The following is an 18,024-nucleotide window of genomic DNA, read 5'->3' as shown; positions in this document are numbered from 1 at the left end:
AAAAAACACTTAGTTACTTTAACAAGGGAGAAAAGCTGTTGAGTCAACAAGGGGGTTTCACTTGAAGTCAGTATACCCATTAACTTCACTTTATAATCATCCTCTTAAGGCCAGAGCTGTATTTTACATGCACTTTTTATTTCTCTTTGCAATTTGGGCTTATTGGAAACTAATTAGAATAAAACCTTTTGATATGATGTACTTTTAGAGAAAAATGATGTGCATATATGTGGTCTTGTGGTCCGAATTTACATAAAAAACGTATTCCCGTTTTTTTTAATGCAAATTTAACATAGAATTATTTTTTTTTTTACTTGTTTTGACTATCAGAGAGTAAAAACAAATTTTTCCCCATTTTGGACAGTTAAAATAGTGTTTGGGACATTTCATATGCTGCAAAACAGTTGCAGGATGACACTGCAACAAGTTTACTCTCTCTTTTTAAGAAAAGTCAACTAATCCCTTTATACAGCTCTAGCTGCTCTTTAAACGTACAGAATAGAGGAATAATAAAAGCGAGATCAAATAGAGATGAATGAGATCTCTGACCGACAGCGAGAGGAGAATACTGCGCTTTCTTCATCTTCAGACGCTCTCATGCCCTAAAGGAATCTTTCAAAATGCCAGGCTTCAACATTCTGAGGTCACATTAAAATTTACCAGGCCTTAATCATTTATTATAGCTTTAAACGCATTTAATCCATCACACAAACCTTTCAATCTCAGTGAAATCTCTTAATTAAAGTATTCTAATAGTGTATAATAATATTTAATCATATACAACACAGAAATCTGATATATATATATATATATATATATATATATATATATATATATATATATATATATATATATATATATATATTTATATTTTACATATAAAATATATAATTTATTTTATTTATTGTCATATATCAGACCTCTAAATTATAAAAACCCATTGTAATTTTGTTACAACCACTATAAAATGAATCACTATAAATGGCATCACTGCAAGACAAATAAAGCATTTATAAATGACCTAAACACTCTAAATGCATGGATATAAATACATAATTAAATAAGGTCAGATGCAAAACATCTAATAGACTATTAATTATAAGAGTTTATCTTTTGAAAATCCAAACGCGTAGAGAGTTCTGTATCTGCCGCTTATACGCTGATTTACGGATTCGGTTCGTTTGAGTCATTTGAACCGATTCATTACAATGGGTGATTCGAAGGGAAGATCGTCTTTCTATTATGATTATTATCTTGCAAAACACAGTGATTACCAGCACAGTGAACACACTCTTTCCCCTCTGACATTTACACTCACAGAATGAACATGCAAAAGCTAATTTAGTATATAATTAAACTGCAAATAAGCAAAATACACGTTGTAGATCAGTAAAAATGCACATGACAAGAGTTTCTTTGGCAAGAAAACTCTGAATGCATGCATATATTATGATTAGATTATGTCAAATAGTATATACATATAGCTAAAAGTGTTTAAATGTGCTCTATGCCGCCTTTGGCATTCGGATCGATTGAGTCATTTCAAATGATTCATTATAAAGTTGATTCCAAGAGAAGTTCGTCTGACTCGTCATGTTCATATTCATTCATTCATTTTCTTTCCGGCTTAGTCCCTTTAATAATTCAGGGTCTCCCAGCGGAATGAACCGACAACTTATCCAGTATATGTTTTACACAGCGAATGCCCTTCCAGGTGCAACCCATCACTGGGAAAGTTATGATATACTGCAATTAATCAGCGAAATTACACAACATTTGTTTCCAGATATTAGCGTTTTATGAAAATGCAAAACACTGATTTAGTAAATAATTCAACAATTAAACTGCAAATGAGAAATAAATGTAGATGAATGAAATTGCACATAATAAGAAGGGTTCCTTTCACACGATTACCAGTGAATAATGTAGAATAATAAATGAAGATATCAGATTTCTGTACAATGCTTATAAAGTGCAACAACAACAGACACAGTCCTTGTTAGAATATTGCAAAAAAAATGTCATTTCCACTTCATATTTTCAAAAATATCATTACAAAAACCTGTACAAGTGACCTGAAAACGCTAAAGGCATGCAGATGTGATTAGATATTGTAAAAATACCACATGTTCTATATCCACAGCTGCCTAGGGGATTCGGTTCAATTGATTCATTCAACCGATTCATTAGAAAGTTGATTCAAATAAAAGATCTGTTTACTCGTCTTGATCATCATTACACGGCAAATAATCAGCGATGTGAATACAACATATTTGCTCTCGTGTTATTAAATATTGTTCATCTTCTTTAAGTTTTAAAAGACGCTTAAAGAATCATGTTATGCTGTATATAACTGTGTAAAGGCATGCGTGTTTTATACATGGTTTGTTTTCGGAGTTTATGATTTTATTTTATAGTTTTGTGTGTGTGTGTGTGTGTGTGTGTGTGTGTGTGTGTGTGTGTGTGTGCGACATTTTTAATTATCTGTATTTATTATATACATAACTGCGTATGTGTTATCATTATTATTATTAGAATATATTATATATCTATTTTGTTTTTGTAATTTCGCACTTGTTGAATTGTTTTGTTATTGCTTTCTTTATTTTAGATAGATGGCCTTTGAATTGATGCCTTTTCCTTGACATTGTGGCTTACTTTTCTGTTTTATTTCAATACATGAAGCTGAATAAATTGCAAATAAATGCTCATTTAAAAAAAATATATGCGCATGAGTAAACCAACACAATCACAAAACAAAACAAGCAAATAATCAGAATAAATACTGTAGAGCAATGAATGCGTTACAAGCAGATTTCATTAAAGTCATTAATCAATGATCGCTCATTAAAACACACACTCCATCCAGAGTATGCTTGACTTCTGCAGTGTTTCAGTGTGATCATTGTTGGTGTTTTGAGCTGATATTTCAGCTCGTCTGCTGATTCTCCTTCTCCAGCAGCAGCAGTTCAAAGCAGCAGACTTCAGAAGCGGAGCATGCAAACACATGTCTCAAACACATGCAGGACTTCCCCTCTCCTCTCATCACAACTAAACTAAACTAAACCATTACCAGAACTAGTCCTGATCCACAACACACACGCGCACACGCGCGCGCATCAGAAAGCGCGCACATCAAAGAGAAAAAACGCGCAACATCAAAGAAAACTCGCACAAGAAACAAACACAAACTCCACAATGAGCCAATCAGACAGCGCTGATACACCAGAACAACACTTTAAACGCTCTAAACACTGTGTGTGTGAAAATAAATCAATATAAAGCGCTAACGGTGTGTGTGTGTGTGTGTGTGTGTGTGTGTGCGTGCGCGCGCATCTCATTAAAGCAGGAATTTGGCAAATGCGGCATTCCTGAGGCGCCTTTACCTGCGGGAGACGGAGCGCTGCTGGACACTCACAGGTGAAACACCGAGCTGGAGAGAGTGACCGGAGATCAGATCAGATTAAAACAGATCAGCTCAGATCATTCCGGTGATTCAGAACATTAGAGATCCTTCAAAAACCGACCATCAGACCGACCGACGCCTTTTAAAGCGCTTCAGGCTGAGACTGACTGCCTGACTCCACCTACACCTACACACACACACACAGAGAGAGAGAGAGAGAGAGAGAGAGAGAGAGATGCTCTCCGCCCAATGCAACCTGAGCACAGGTAAAGCAGACCCAGAGCTGCTCACTGCTGCCCACTAGCGGCGCTTACACACACACGCACACACACACAGTGTTGCCAGCCTTTATTCTACACTGTAAAAGATGTTGATCTCTTCTTTGTCCACTTTTGATGCTGAAAGTTCAACTCTACAGTTCAACGAAGTGACTTTTACTAACATTTTACCAGTTTAAAATAATATAATGTCATGAATAATATGTAGAGGAATAAGTGTGTAGAATAGCAGAAGATGTGCTGCAGTTTATTACGAGCTGTCTGTAGTGTAATATCCAACATCAACACACACTATACAGCACTACACACTATTACACAAAAGTCCATAATGACATTCAAAAGCAGAAATAAACAGAAAATTAAAAAGATGAGTCAGTATGAATGGAACATGGCTGATTTACAGATATTATTTACAGTGGAGATGTAGCGGCATTTTTGCTTCAAGCCGCTATCGCGGTAAGGGTAAACAATGATGCGTGAGTCCGCTGTGAATCCTTTTCTCATCTTTATTTTATCACATCTTGTGCCATCAAATAAGTGAAATTGCTTCTCAGTAGCACCCGTCACCACCAATGACTGTAAAAAATATGGATGACGCGACAGCCCCTTTTCCCATTGAACGCCTTGAGGGCAAAACGCCTGCTTGACGGGCACAAACTGTCGCAAAAGACTGCTGAAATTGGAGCCTTGACATGCGCAGAAGGACTGTCTGATGGAGCCAGAGGAGGAGCCGCGATAATGAGCGGAGTCGAGCTTCCAACCAAACGATTTATGTAAAATCAACCACGCCCCCTGAACTGCTCAGCATGCGTTTGCTGTCATATAAACACAGATGGATGTAATAACGTTAACAAATATGAGGGTTTTATATATTCAATCGCGCCAGCTCCGGACCGCAGCGCATAACCTACTCGCGGCATCGCGGGCTGATTCCGGCTCGCATGCGGCAACGCCGGCTCACTCAGCCGCCGCATCTGGCTCGATTGACTCGGGCTGGAATCGGGCAGTGAGTCCAGGCATCCGGAGTAGGTCCAGCAGAGGTAGTCAGTCTGAGCTCTGAGGGGTAAGTCTCCGGCAGGCGAGAATCTAGCCGGAACTGGCCCGAGTGTGTTTTGCTATCTGGGTGGTTAGGCGTGTATCAGCAAACTAATAAAGCCCGAAAAAAAGCCCTGACCTTTGCGAATAAACAGTGTTCCACCAGATCATGTATGTCAGAAACTATAGTTTACTGCTGAACTCATTTTGTCATGGTAAAATAACACAGAAATCGAATAATAACACTTCAGTCTCCTGCCGAAGCTCAGACGCGCTGCTTTGAGAAACTGTCAATCACAGCTGTCAATCACGATGACACGCCCAGCATTAAATTACTGCTAAAAACAAACTGTTTACACAAATGAAGATCTGCACCTATTTCAGCACAATAACCAGTGCCTTAATCCACCAGAACCATCTTTCGGGACATTTTATTGCAAGTGTAATAAATGTTTTTATTTGGGCTCAAGTCTCCTTCATTAACACGAAGGAGGCGGGCTTTATGACTTGTACTGCAGCCAGCCCCCAGGGGGCGATCTAACGGCCGAGACCTTCACTCAAACGCAGGCTACACTTGGTCACCACACACAAACTCACGGTCTGAAAATTGTATCCGCTTCCCTTACTACTCCACCTACTACCTGGCATCCTTAAATCCCAATTTTAACAGAATAAAAGTCCTCATTCACAAAATCACAACAATAAAGCAAATACTTAGACATGAATAATATATGAATACAAAATTCGAAATACTCAAACCTAAATACAACAAATATCAAATATAAACTTAATAATAATCATAGTATCCAACCAATCCATTTAATCCAAACATAATTGTAATGGCGATCTAATTCTTCAAGTTCTTCACCGTTTTCATAGGGACTCGGCACAAAGGATTTGACGCGCAAAACCACAAACTTGCAATGCAACAGTTTACTTTTCGTTTGTCGAGAACAACAATAATCAAAATACAAACAAAAGAACTATGTACACTTTACCAAGCTTCCACATAAATATGGTTTTAGAACGGTCAAAAGACTGTCTACGATCAAGCCCCTTCCTCCTTTCTAATCCTTTTTTCCTGTTGCTTACGCATACATATGACGTATAACATTACTGAACACATAAAACATCATGCACATAATATAATATCACTAAATAAACATATTAAATACTGTATCAAATAGCAATAACTTTGTATCTCAATACAAATAATATAATATTATAAAAAATATTACAAAAATAAAAAGACAAATCTCTAGTGCTCTTTATGGCTCTAACAATAATAATAAAATAAAGAAATGGCTCCAACACTGCCCTAGCAACAACTTCTTTTCAAAAGCACCAAGCAGCAGATTTAGCTATTGTTCAGGAGGGAGACAGCTCTGGGGGAAAGCTGCTCCTCAGTCTGCGTGCTCGGCGCAGGCAGTGTTCCTCTGGATGTCCTCTATGGCTGGCAGTGTGGTCCCTGTGATGCGTTGGGCAGTTTTCCCGACCCGCTGCAGTGCCTTACGCTCAGCAACAGAGCAGCTTCCATACCAGACTGTGACGCAGCTGGTCAGGATGCTCTCTATTGTGCAGCAGTAGAAGTTCACCAAGGCAGCTGATGAAAGCTGGTTCTTCTTCAGTTGCCTTAAGAAGAATAGGCGCTGGTGAGCCTTTTCGACCAGGCTGGAGGTGTTGGAGGTCCAGGAAAGGTCCTTTGAGATGTGGGTCCCCAAAAACTTGAAGGATGAGACAGGCTCATCGGCCATCCCATTGATGTGGATGGGATCATGTGAGCCTGTTCGTCCCTTTCTGAAGTCCACAATGAGCTCCTTGGTCTTGTTGGTGTTAAGAAGCAGATTATTGTCTGTGCACCAAGTGGCCAGATGCTGTATCTCCTCCCTGTAGGCCGTCTCATCATTATTGCTGATTAGACCAATCACTGTGGTGTCATCTGCAAATTTGATGATGGTGTTGGATCTGTTCACAGGCCTACAGTCGATGGTGAAAAGGGAGTAGAGGAAGGGGCTCAGCACACAGCCCTGTGGTACACCAGTGTTGAGTGTGACGGTGGTGGAGCAGATGTGGCCTGATCCTGCATTCTGAGGTCTGTTAGTCAGAAAGTCCAGTTGCAGAGAGGTGTCGATATCCAGGTCTCTAAGTTTGATCATTAACTTAGAGCAGGGGTGTCAAACGTACAGGCCGAAACAGGCCCGCAAACGAATTTAACGCGGCCCTCGAGATGAATCTGTGAGCTGAAATTTGTCAATAAAATATACTGCTGTTCCAGTTGTGTCCACTGCATGGCGCAATAGCAAACTTAATTTCATCCCATCCAGAAGCCTGAATCAGTGTCAGTTTGACAGCCATCTCTGAGAGAAAGACCTCATACCTTTTTTTGTATCCGTCCAAGAAAAGTAAACATTTGCGATCGATTAACCAGTGGAAAATCTGCTCTCGCACTGCACGTTTCCTGCTGCTGGTTCTGTGTGTGCGCGATCTGTCACTCCCACAGGAACCCTCACGAGCTCTGCAGACCCACTGAGACGCGCCTTTTCCGCCAAAATGCATCCGGCCGTAGTTTCTGAATCTCCTAAAATGTCCAGGATTCAGGTTTTACTTTCGCTTTCTAAAGTTGCTGTTATTTGTATGCGATTTCGCAGCTGACTGTGTGCGCACAACCGCGAGAGAACCATTTAGTGATTAATCATTTAATAGACGACTCGGATAAACTTTATACTCGGAGATCTATAATACATCATCAGAAATTGCTAATTTGCCTTATTTAAATAATCTACTCTTTCTATTCTAGTTGTTATTATAATGTTTTGCAATAATGTCTATTATTATTCATTTTTTTCTGATATTTATTTCTCATTTTCTGCATATTTTATTAATTTCAAGAATTCACACTTCGCTCATGATTTATACATAGCTTGTTTGGCATGCTGTCCCGGGAGAGAGCCCTGAGCTCAAGGGATCCTCGAGCCCAGGGCTCCCCCTCTTTTGCAGGGTGAGTGGAGATTGAGCTCAGGTCTATCTCAAACTCCCCCGCTGCTGAGGCCAAGGCAAACTTCCTGAGAGTGAGACATTATAAAAAAAGGTTTAGGCTTATTTTATCAATCATATAGAGCACATTTGAATAGTGGTAGGAAACCGGGGAACCTGGGGGAAACGCACACGGACACGGGGAGAACATGCAAACTCCACACAGAAATACCAAATGGCTCAGCGAGGACCCAACACTATTGGTATTCTTGCTTTGAGGCAACAGTGCTAGTCACTGGGCCACCGTGCCACCCATTCTGGATAAAGGAGGAAGACGGGGAGGAGGGGGTTTCTTCCAGACGAAGATTGTTGTAGAAAGGAAATAAGGATATATATGGAGACTTGGGATCCTTTGATTGGAGGATCATAATCAGCTAATGTAGACCAGCTGGGTTAATCATGAGCACATGCTCCTCTCGAAATTAGTTTAAAATTAAACTTCACTTAATGATTGTTACGTTTCACGTATATGTTTTGTGGTATTTTGTAGTTTTCTGCTTTGCGCTCTTCTCTCTTCTCTCTCTTGTTGTGGTCCTATCCTGTTTTAGGTGTGCTACCATTGGTTGAGTGAGCTGTCATTCATCTTCGTCACTCAGTCGGTGCGCCAATAAGGATCGGGTCAGCGCAGTATAAAACCGGTGCGCTTGCGCTGATCTGGAGGAGCGCTTGGCCTGCCAATCTCACTTGTGTCGGCCGGACTGTTTGTTCCGCTTGATTCGTTTGCGAGTGCTGTTCTAGTTTTCTCCCTGTTGATATTGATTTATCAGTTAAACTTGTGCTGCTCTTGTTAATGTATAGTGAGATTTTGAACGATCTTTATGAGAATTGGATTACCTGAGATCTTGTTTTGCTAATGGCTAACAGTGTGTACTTTATGAGAATTCTAGTATTTCGAGCAGCTTAGTATAATTTTGTATTAGTTAGGTTTTGGAGGCGTTGCCACAGGTGTAATTATGTTTGGGAGTTATGAAGTTTATTTAAGCTACGTGCTGAAGATTACGCTTTTGTTTCTACATTTTTCTTTGTTCAGTCAGTTTAGTGGGTTGGGGTTTAGTTAGTTCGTTTTGTTATATTTATTTCTTTGTTTTGGCAACACTCCTATTTTTCTTTATTTGAAAAACTTGTTCATGCTTTTATCAGCAGCAGAGTGGATTACTGTAAATGGACTCCTCACTGGTCTTCCTAAAAAGACAGTCAGACAGTTGCAGCTCATCCAGAACGCTGCAGCCAGAATTCTAACCAGAACCAGAAAATCAGAGCACATTACACCTGTCCTCAGGTCACTACACTGGCTGCCAGTTACATTCAGAATAGATTTTAAAGTATTATTACTGGTCTACAAATCACTAAATGGCCTAGGACCTAAATACATTACAGATATGCTCACTGAATACAAACCTAACAGATCACTCAGATCTTTAGGATCATATAAACTAGAAGTTCCAAGAGTTCAGTCAAAGCAGGGTGAATCGGCTTTTAGCCACTATGCCCCTCGCTGCTGGAATCAGCTTCCAGAAATGATCAGATGTGCTCCAACATTAGGCTCATTCACATCAAGACTGAACACACATCTGTTTAGCTGTGCCTTTACTGAATGAGCACTGTGCTGCGTCCGACAGATCGCACTATCATGTTTTTCTCTTCTTCTTCATTCTTTTATATCACATTTTACCTGTTTTTATGTTTTGTTTTGTTTTTATGCATTTTTATTATTTGTTTTTATTTTTATTTTACTTGTTTCTTTTATTCTTGTTTATGTAAAGCACTTTGAATTGCCATTGTGTATGAAATGTGCTATATAAATAAACTTGCCTTGCCTTGCCTTGCCTTTATTTAATTCAAATATTTAAAATTACATTTATCTTCCATCTCATATTCATTGTTTGACATTATCCATTAATAAATACTTACTTTTTGTTTCACTTATCAAGCGTATGTTGTCTTCTCCTCATTCACCCAGCATCAATAGACTCACTGATTGTTACGTATTATCCCTTTAATTATTTAACATCATAAAAACGTAACAGTGATGTTAATATATTACATACTTTATACGTATCTAAAATGTTTTGGCAATACTGTAAATGTCATTCCAATATAGCAACTTTAGAGAGAGAGAGAGAGAGAGAGCGGCCTTTACCTGTCAGTGGGTGCACATGGCTCCTAAATAGCATAAAAGTAAGAGAAACAGTGGATTTCAACAGCCTTTTCAAAATAACTTCAACCCATTGAAAAGAAAAGGTGTATAACAGTGTCATAGTATATTTCAAACCTGGGGGAAGCCCTGCACACTGAGGTGATCTCATGAGGAAATTTACGTAGTTTCCGTTTCGTCAGTTTAGTGGCTACTCTGTACGAGTTCAGTCATATGAAAATGTACCATTTGAAAAAGGAGGTGTGGCATTTGCTGATTGTTGTAAACCAAGTGTGCCGCAAGCCTGCGTTTGAGTGAAGGTCTCGGCCGTTAGATCGCCCCCTGGGGGCTGACTGCAGTACAAGTCATAAAGCCCGCCTCCTTCGTGTTAATGAAGGAGACTTGAGCCCAAATAAAAAAAAATATTACACTTGCAATAAAATGTCCCGAAAGATGGTTCTGGTGGATTAAGGCACTGGTTATTGTGCTGAAATAGGTGCAGATCTTCATTTTTGTAAACAGTTTGTTTTTAGCAGTAATTTAATGCTGGGCGTGTCATCGTGATTGACAGCTGTGATTGACAGTTTCTCAAAGCAGCGCGTCTGAGCTTCGGCAGGAGACTGAAGTGTTATTATTCGATTTCTGTGTTATTTTACCATGACAAAATGAGTTCAGCAGTAAACTATAGTTTCTGACATACATGATCTGGTGGAACACTGTTTATTCACTAAGGTCAGGGCTTTTTTTCGGGCTTTATAAGTTTGCTGATACACGCCTAGCCACCCAGATAGCAAAATACACTCGGGCCAGTTCCGGCTAGATTCTCGCCTGCCGGAGACTTTCCCCTCAGAGCTCAGACTGACTGATGTGCTGGACCTACTCCGGATGCCTGGACTCACTGCCTGATTCCAGCCCGAGTCAATCGAGCCAGATGCGGCGGCCGAGCGAGCCGGCGTTGCCGCATGCGAGCCGGAATCAGTCCGCGATGCCGCGAGTAAGTTATGCGCTGCGGCCCGGAGCTGGCGAGATTAAATATATAAAACCCTCATATTTGTTAACATTATTACATCCATTTGTGTTGATATGACAGCAAACGCATGCTGAGCAGTTCGGGGGGCGTGGTTGATTTTACATAAAGCGTTTGATTGGAAGCTCGACTCCGCTCATTATCGCGGCTCCTCCTCTGGCTCCATCAGACAGTCCTTCTGCGCATGTCAAGGCTCCAATTTCAGCAGTCTTTTGCGACAGTTTGTGCCCGTCAAGCAGGCGTTTTGCCCTCAAGGCGTTCAATGGGAAAAGGGGCTGTCGCGTCCTTATTTTTTACAATCATTGTTGTAAACATGTAGCGATATGGTGGTGCAGTAGGTAATGCTGTCACCTCACAGCAAGAAGGTTGCTGGTTTGAGTCTCGGTTGGGTCAGTTGGCGTTTCTATGTGGAGTTTGCATGTTCTCCCTGTGTTGGCGTGGGTTTCCTCCGGGTGCTACTACACACACTCAGACACTATGCAGACTTAGGCACACACACAGGCACAGACACTACACATGAATGAGCAGATGAAAGCACACACACACACACACACACACACACACACTCTCTGTTCCGCCGCTCTGCTCTCTTCTTCTCTGACTGTGATCAGGACACACACTGCAGCAGCTCTGTGTAATTATTGTGTATTGATGTTCCAGAAATCTATGATCTTCTCCCAACTCTTCCTGCAGGAATTTGTTTACACTCATAGTTTATTGACTTGTTTGTGTATTGATAGGAGACGCCTGCATCTCAGAGGAGGGAAACAGGTGTGACAGATCAATGCACTTCCCCTCGGGGCAGGAAGTGACCACATCAGCTTCCTTTCATGTGGGTCCGAGACCAAAGCGGCTTTCAAACATCACAACAATCAAAGCAGAAAACCGCTTTATTATTCACGCAATCATTTTATTTTTGGCTTAGTCCCTTTATTTATTAAGGGGTCGCCACTGCGGAATGAACCACCAACTTATCCAGAATATGTTTTATGCAGCGGATGCCCTTCGAGCTGCAACCAAGTACTGGGAAACACCCATACACACCCATTCACATACACACACTCATACACTACGGCCAGTGTAGTTGATCAGTTCCCCTATAGCGCATGTGTTTGGACTGTAGGGGAAACTGGAGCACCCGGAGGAAACCCACACCAACACAGGGAGAACATGCAAACTCCACTCCACACAAAACCCATTTGTGTTGGAGAATAAGGCAGGTTTTGTCACAGAAGGGGGACGAGACCAGAGCTGTGAGTATGATTGACATATTGGGGTGATGAACAAGGATGACTGTGGAGAGGTAAGCGTGATCTAATGCCTAGTTCAGACTGCGTGATTTTAACCCCGATTTTGGCTCGCCGACAGGTTTTGAGAAATCGCCGACAAATGCCTGAAATCACAGGCAAATTGCTGCTCGTGCACGTGAGTGACAATCACACAGTATAAACGATCAAAGACGCGATCTGAGAGAATCGCCGATGAGTCGCCGATGCCTGCGAGATATTTGGCGTGCTGAATATCTGGAGCTGTCGGCCATTCAAATCATGCCGTGTGAACTGAGTTTTGACTGAAAATAACATCAGCCATCGCCTACAGCCAATGAGAGAGCAGCATTCACTAGTGTGTGTGTGTATACCTGCTGCAGGCCAGCGGGAGGCTGGGGGAGAAGGTAAAAGCGCTCTTTTTCGGTTTATTTGGACCCACGAAATGAAGAAAAAACTAGTGGAGGTTTGACAGGACTCAGGAGCAACCGTGTCTGTTTGACGTTTCATACAGAAAGAAATTAGTTTATTATCAACTTAAGTTGAGGAGAAATGGCTAATTCCCTTCAAACCCAGGTGAGCAAACATGTACATGTTCTACCCCATTAAAGGCTTCTTTCTCATTATGTAGTTAATAACAAAAGATATACGACGTGTTTTTGGCTGTGAGACGTAGTTTGGACGAAGTTGTTGGCGATTCTCCCTATAGTAAAGTCATGCAATGTGAAAGTCCCTGTCGCCGAACCGTCTTGCAGTGTAAACAAAGCAGCGACGAAACGCCGGCCCAGATAGTCCAGCAGTGTGAACACATCTGTGACACGACTACTCTGAAAATCATGCAGTCTGAACTCGGCATAACACCCAATAAGGGGGTAGAGCATGCTCGGAGCCCGGCGGCTAATCATCGGGTCAGTCAGAAATGATAAATAACTCCTGTCTTTTTAGTGATTGGACCGGAGAGACTCCCTTCTTAAGGAGAACGGTAGGAGCAGTCGGGAGAGGAGCACACACACACACACACACACACACACACACACACGCAGTTGTAAGTGTTGTGCAGATACAAAAATAAAAGATATTACTTACCTGATATCGCCGACCCTGTCGTCTTCTTCCCACACAACAACAAACAATATTACAATGAAGTAAACAGTTGTCATCTATTTCAGGAGTTTGAGCAGTGGACCAGACGACGGATGGAGACCGGAGTATGCAACCCAGGCTCATTCTGAAGACGTACCTCTGTGTACATTTCTGGAGAGCACCAAATACATCCCATGAGGTGCGTTTTTTATTTGCAGTTTTGTTTTGGTGAATCCACCAGAGGGCGCTGTGTATGCTTTTTCTGATCTCAAATTCTCTCTCGAGTGCCATTCACACCTGCTGTTCTCACGTTAATCCACCAGAGGCCGCTGTCCACTGACTGACTGACCGACTGAATTACTGATCGACCGATCATTCCACCTTCCCTAAACACAACCGACAGTGTTTTCAAAAGCAGTCCAGAAAAAGAAAAGCCCTCGCTTGATTTTTTTCAGATTTTGACGTTTTTCAGATTTTACCCCCAGGGTTCATACGGTCATGGAAAACCTGGGAAAGTCATGGAGTTTTGATATGGCATTTTCCAGGTCTGGAAAAGTATTGGAAAAACAGAAAGTTTTACATTTAGTCATTTAGCAGACGCTTTTATCCAAAGCGACTTACAAATGAGGACAAGGAAGCAATTTACACAACTATAAGAGCAACAATGACGAAGTGCTGTAGGCGAGTTTCAGGTCTGTAAAGTGTAAGAAGGAAAGTCTTAGTATTTTATTTATTTATTTTTCTGTAGTACAGTTAGTGGTATATCTAGAGAGGCAATTGCAGATTAGGAAGTGAAGTGGAGACTAAATAGTTGAGTTTTTAGTGGTTTCTTGAAGACAGCGAGTGACTCTGCCGTTCTGATGCAGTTAGGGAGTTCATTCCACCAACTGGGCAGATTGAATGCGAGAGTTCGGGAAAGTGATTTCTTCCCTCTTTGGGATGGAACCACGAGGCGACGTTCATTCACAGAACGCAAGTTTCTGGAGGCACATAGATCTGCAGAAGTGAGAGCAGATAAGAAGGAGCAAAGCCAGAAGTCGCTTTGTAAGCAAACATCAGAGCTTTGAATTTGATGCGAGCAGCAACTGGCAGCCAGTGCAAACGGATGAGCAGCGGAGTGACATGTGCTCTTTTAGCTTCATTAAAGACCACTCGTGCTGCTGCGTTCTGAAGCAGATGAAGAGGCTTGTTAGAGTTAGCTGAAGCCCGGCTAGTAGAGAGTTGCAATAGTCCAGTCTGGAGAGAACAAGAGCTTGAACAAGGAGTTGAGCTGCATGTTCAGATAGGAAGGGTCGGACCTTTCTGATGTTGTAGAGTGTGAATCTGCAAGATCGAGCAGTTCTAGAGATGTGCTCAGAGAAGTTTAGTTGGTCATCAATCGTTACTCCAAGGCTTTTCACCATTTTGGATGCAGTAATGGTTGCCCCGTCCATCTGGATTGAAAAGTTATGGTGTAGAGTCGGGTTGGCAGAAACTTCAAGCATTTCTGTTTTCGCGAGGTTAAGCTGAAGATGATGATCTCTCATCCAGTGTGAAATGTCTGACAGGCAGGCTGAGATGCGAGCTGGAACCGAGGGATCATCAGGGTGAAAAGAGAGGTATAGCTGGGTATCCATCAGCTGAAAGTTCTTGAAAAATCATGTAAACAACCATCTGTATTCTTGAATATGGGTTTCAGTGTTTCCTCTTTTCCAGCTGTGGCAGCAGGCCTTACACACTGATCTACCAATTACCTATGGTGTTATTTCAATGACAAATGTGGTGAGCGCAGTTTTACATGTCGAACGGAGAGTAGCAGTGGTCCAGAATCCGGTTCGGTTGTGTGACCCAGACAAAAGGCTCTGTTGCTGTGTTTGTAAACAGAGCGTCGTTGAAGAACTCAAAGTCCGGTCTTCGATGTGCAACGAGGGAGCCAATTTCCAGAAGTGTGTGTCTGTTGTAGGTAATGAGAGTGTGTACATCCAGCATGAAAAACGACAAAAATACAAGTAAAACACACAAAATACAATAAAGTTTACTGGGAGCTCGCAACACGGCTGCCATCCTCGGCGCCATCTTGATGACGTAAGCTTCAGTGAGGGACCGCTTCATATGGACTTAAGCATATGAAGGTAAGCAGTCAGCCGGTAAGCGAGAAAAGGAATGGCATTGCTCTGTAGCGTTCGTTTTAAAGACAAAATGCAGCCATGCGTACCTCTGGCTACATAATTTGCAATCTTCAGAACCGTATATAGAGCTACGCTTTCAGAATGAGCCACAGCCAGATCACCCTGCAGCACAAGAGTGGTCCCTCACTGAAGCTAAGCAGGGCTGAGCCTGGTCAGTATCTGGATGGGGGACCACATGGGAACACTAGGCTGTTGTTGGCAGTGGTGTTAGTGAGGCCAGCAGGGGGAGCTCAACCTGTGGTCTGTGTGAGTCGTAATGCTCCAGTGTAGTGACGGGGACTTTATACTGTCAGTGAGCACCGTCTTTCAGATGAGACGTTAAACTGAGCTCCCGACTCTCTGTGCTCATTAATAACCCTGTGACTCTTCTGGTAAAGAGTAGGGGTGTAAGCCCGGTGTCCTGGCCAAACTTCCTCCATCAGCCCTTACTCATCATGGCCCAATCATCCCCATCCACTGAATTGGCTCTATCACTGTCTCTCCACCTTACCTATAGCTGGTGTGTGGTAAAGCACTGGCGCTGTTGTCCTGTGGCTGCCGGAGCATCATCCAAGTGGAGCTGCACACAGCTGGTGGTGTGGAGAGACCCCTGTTGTGATGGTGAAGTGCTTTGGGTGTATGGCCATACACAATCAATGCGCTATATAAATGCACACATTTCGTCGTTGAATTTGAGACACAGAGAGGAGTTGACCACAACAACGGGGTTTGAGTCTGACGAGAAACGCTTCCAGAGAGTGGACAAAAACAAAAACAAAAGGCAAAAAATAAAACAAACAAGTAGATAACAGGGTGAGAATGTGGTAACATCCGAAAACGTGGTAAAAATCAGGCAGCCGCGAGGGCTTTTCTTTTTCTGGATTGCTTTTGAAAACACTTTCGGTTGTGTTTAGAAAAGGAGAAGGTTGGGGAGATCGGTCGGTCAGTCAGTCAGTGGACAGCGGCCTCTGGTGGATTTACATGAGAACAGCAGGTGTGTATAGCACTCAAGAGAGAAATTTGGGATCACAAAAAGAGTACACAGCGCCCTCTGGTGGATTCCTCACAACAAAAAATGCACAAAAAAAAAAAAAAAAAAAAAAACGCACCTCCTGGGACTTATTTGGTGCTCTCCAGAAATGTACACAGGGGTTATTATTTTCAGAATAAGCCTGGGTTGGTATACTTGCACACTGCTGACACACAGCTGTTTAAAGGTGATTTCTGCATAGTAGACGCCCTTTAAAGAACTGTTTTTCTATACAAGGAAGTCAGTTTCAGTGCACATATTTGAGCAGAGCTCTGGTGTCGTGTCCTTCAGCCTGGAGAAGTAGGTTAGCTGATGCTGCGGTTTCCATGGCAATCGCATCCCTGCTTTGAAGTCGTTACCGAGTGACAGTCGCCAAAATGCATCATGTTCCCATTTCACTCTACAAAACTGTCCTGATGACAGAGGAATAATGCAGATATACTGCCAATGATTAGCAGATTCTGTTCTCATTTACTCATCAGTGAATCTCTGAGGTGGAGATCGGGCTTCTTTAAGCTTCTCTTCAAAGACAACTATAATATCCACACATCTGCAGTTCTCCATATTTTGTGATGTGTGTGTTTTATTTATTTTCATTTCTCCCTGTTTATTTCTGCTGTTGAATGTCATTATGGGATCTTAATCTTTCTTCCAACAACTTTTAACCTTAAAAACTGTATTAAAGTGACTTTTACTGTCATGTGTATTAGTGTGCAGTGCTGTATAGTGTGTGTTGGTGTTGGATATTACACTACAGACACCTCGTAATGAACTGCAGCACACGTTCTGCTATTCTACACACTTATTCCTCTACATATTATTCATTATATTGAATCTCAAACCACTAAAATGTCAGTAAAAGTCTCTTTGTTAAACTGTTGAGCTAAATTTTCAACATCAGAAGTGGACAGAGCAGAGATCAACATCCCATAATGCAGTTCACCCCCACAAATAACCACTAAATTTGTGTCTGCATTGAATTAAATATATTATATTAGTTTTGTATTCTTGTATTTTGCATTCATTTCCCTTCAGCTGAGTCCCTTTATTCATCAGGGGTCACCACAGCGGAATGAACCGCCAACTACTCCAGCATATGTTTTACACAGCGGATGGCCTTCCAGCTGCAACCCATCACTGGGAAACACACACACACACTAGTGCCAGTGTAGTTGATCAGTTCCCCTATAGCGCATGTGTTTGGACTGTGGGGGAAACCGGAGCACCCGGAGGAAACCCACACCAACACGGGGAGAACATGCAAACTCCACACAGAAACACCAACTGACCCAGCCGGGCTGATGTCTGTGTGTACATGTTCAATCAAGTGTGCTTAGTATCTCGTGCTGTCCTCGATGAGTGGGTGTAATCTCTGTTTGTGTGTGTTTTCTCTTTAACCTGCAGTGTGTTTGAGCTGTGTGGGTCTTCAGACCTGAGTGTGTTCTGAGGGTCAGACGTCTCTAAACCCCCGAGGAGACAGAGGAGAACACGTCCTCGATTAAAGCTCTCAGAGGAGCTGCAGGTAAACAGGAGTATGTGTGTGTGTGTGTGTGTGAGTGTGTGTGAGTGTGTGTGTGTGTGTGTGT

At 42.0% G+C, this 18,024-nt stretch overlaps 1 protein-coding gene and 1 long non-coding RNA gene across 6 annotated transcripts in view; one reads left to right on the top strand and one right to left on the bottom strand.

The window, feature by feature from the left end:
- Positions 1-3,571, bottom strand: part of edar (ectodysplasin A receptor) — a 72,617-nt gene extending 69,046 nt beyond the window's left edge. The window contains 1 exon segment of the mRNA NM_001115064.3: positions 3,387-3,571. The gene's annotated coding sequence lies outside the window, so the exon portion shown is untranslated.
- The window catches only part of LOC147835465 (uncharacterized), a 91,366-nt gene extending 73,406 nt beyond the window's left edge, over positions 1-17,960 (top strand). Inside the window, exons 3-4 of one of the 5 annotated variants that reach the window (XR_015500085.1) lie at positions 3,347-3,672; positions 17,843-17,960. This is a non-coding gene — a long non-coding RNA (uncharacterized LOC147835465). Of the gene's footprint in view, positions 1-3,346; positions 3,673-17,842 lie in introns of those variants that run through there. The other 4 variants (XR_015500087.1, XR_015500088.1, XR_015500086.1 and 1 more) reach the window with 4 other exon arrangements.
- Positions 17,961-18,024: the final 64 nt, after the last annotated feature.

The sequence above is a fragment of the Danio rerio genome, chromosome 9 (genome assembly GCF_052040795.2).
Source record: "Danio rerio strain M-AB ecotype USA chromosome 9, GRCz13ab, whole genome shotgun sequence".
Classification (NCBI taxonomy): domain Eukaryota; kingdom Metazoa; phylum Chordata; class Actinopteri; order Cypriniformes; family Danionidae; genus Danio; species Danio rerio.
Note: the sequence above shows the minus strand (reverse complement) of the source record. Positions and strands in the feature narration are given on the sequence as shown.